Source organism: Anopheles moucheti, assembly GCF_943734755.1.
Source record: "Anopheles moucheti chromosome X unlocalized genomic scaffold, idAnoMoucSN_F20_07 X_unloc_23, whole genome shotgun sequence".
In the NCBI taxonomy this organism is placed as follows: Eukaryota; Metazoa; Arthropoda; class Insecta; order Diptera; family Culicidae; genus Anopheles; species Anopheles moucheti.
In genome coordinates, this window is record NW_026453530.1 from 130,001 (window position 1) to 132,500 (window position 2,500).

The window sequence follows — 2,500 nt, forward strand, 5'->3', positions numbered from 1 at the left end:
ATGCTTTCACATGCTCTGATAGGTAGGTTCGTTCTCAGTTATCCCTGTGTTCATGGTTTTCGTGAGCTTCGATAGGTTTGGTCCGTGTTTTTGAGTACTCTTGTCCATGATTTTCGTGTGCTTCTTGAGGTTTGGTCCGATTTTCAGTACTCTTGTCCATGCTTTCACATGCTCTGATAGGTAGGTTCGTTCTCAGTTATCCCTGTGTTTATGGTTTTCGTGTGCTTCGAGAGGTTTGGTCCGTGTTTTTGAGTACTCTTGTCCATGATTTTCGTGTGCTTCTAGAGGTTTGGTCCGATTTTCAGTACTCTTGTCCATGCTTTCACATGCTCTGATAGGTAGGTTCGTTCTCAGTTATCCCTGTGTTCATGGTTTTCGTGTGCTTCCATAGGTTTGGTCCGTGTTTTTGAGTACTCTTGTCCATGATTTTCGTGTGCTTCTAGAGGTTTGGTCCGATTTTCAGTACTCTTGTCCATGCTTTCACATGCTCTGATAGGTAGGTTCGTTCTCAGTTATCCCTGTGTTCATGGTTTTCGTGTGCTTCCATAGGTTTGGTCCGTGTTTTTGAGTACTCTTGTCCATGATTTTCGTGTGCTTCTAGAGGTTTGGTCCGATTTTCAGTACTCTTGTCCATGCTTTCACATGCTCTGATAGGTAGGTTCGTTCTCAGTTATCCCTGTGTTCATGGTTTTCGTTTGCTTCGATTCGTTCACTCTATTACTCTTGTCTTTGGTTTTCGTTTGCTTCGATTCGTTCACTCCATTACTCTTGTCTGTGGTTTTTCGTTTGCTTCGATTCGTTCAGTCCATTACTCTTGTATGTGATTTTCGTTTGCTTCGATTCGTTCAGTCCATTACTCTTGTGTGTGGTTTTCGTTTGCTTCGAGTCGTTCAGTCCATTACCCTTGTCTATGATTTTCGTTTGCTTCGAGTCGTTCAGTCCAATACTTACCCTTGTCTATGATTTTCGCTCTAAGCCCAGTCGCCCTGCGCTCTGGAAATCACATTCCAACTCTATCACCGATAGCGCTCACACCTTGGAAACCACATTTCACCCAGGGGACCTTAGGGTGGATTTTGAGCCTTTCGGGATTGCGAAACCATCATTTAACACTCTAAACTTAATTTCCGCAATCCCAGACGCACTTTCCATATGGTCTCCAAAAATGCGTGTGAGCTGACCTGGTCCCTTATAATAGGCAATGAACACGATTTTGGCAAAATATTTTTTTCAAAATTTTTTGACTCACCTGGTAAAATCGAATTTACTTGGGAAAAATGTTCTAGCAGGGGCCCTCCCATACAAATTTTTTTCTTCTCAAAAATGATTTTCGTTTCACTTTTCATACTCAGGGGAGTCTAAAATTGATGTTTTGAGTCACCATGAAAAAAAAAATTTTTTGACCCGAGCTTGTGTCGGCGACCCAAAATCGACGCACTTGGGAAATATGTTCTAGCAGGGGCCCTCCCATACAAAAATTTTTTCTTCTCAAAAATGATTTTCGTTTCACTTTTCATACTCAGGGGAGTCTAAAATTGATGTTTTGAGTCACCATGAAAAAAAAATTTTTTTTGACCCGAGCTTGTGTCGGCGACCCAAAATCGACTCACTTGGGAAAAATGTTCTAGCAGGGGCCCTCCCATACAAAAATTTTTTCTTCTCAAAAATGATTTTCGTTTCACTTTTCATACTCAGGGGAGTCTAAAATTGATGTTTTGAGTCATCGTGAAAAAAAAAATTTTTTGACCCGAGCTTGTGTCGGCGACCCAAAATCGACGCACTTGGGAAAAATGTTCTAGCAGGGGCCCTCCCATACAAAAATTTTTTCTTCTCAAAAATGATTTTCGTTTCACTTTTCATACTCAGGGGAGTCTAAAATTGATGTTTTGAGTCACCGAGAAAAAAAAATTTTTTTGACCCGAGCTTGTGTCGGCGACCCAAAAATCGACGCACTTGGGAAATATGTTCTAGCAGGGGCCCTCCCATACAAAAATTTTTTCTTCTCAAAAATGATTTTCGTTTCACTTTTCATACTCAGGGGAGTCTAAAATTGATGTTTTGAGTCACCGAGAAAAAAAAATTTTTTTGACCCGAGCTTGTGTCGGCGACCCAAAAATCGACGCACTTGGGAAATATGTTCTAGCAGGGGCCCTCCCATACAAAAATTTTTTCTTCTCAAAAATGATTTTCGTTTCACTTTTCATACTCAGGGGAGTCTAATATTGAAGTTTTGAGTCACCGTGAAAAAAAAATTTTTTTGACCCGAGCTTGTGTCGGCGACCCAAAAATCGACGCACTTGGGAAATATGTTCTAGCAGGGGCCCTCCCATACAAAAATTTTTTCTTCTCAAAAATGATTTTCGTTTCACTTTTCATACTCAGGGGAGTCTAAAATTGATGTTTTGAGTCACCGTGAAAAAAAAAATTTTTTGACCCGAGCTTGTGTCGGCGACCCAAAATCGACGCACTTGGGAAATATGTTCTAGCAGGGGCCCTCCCA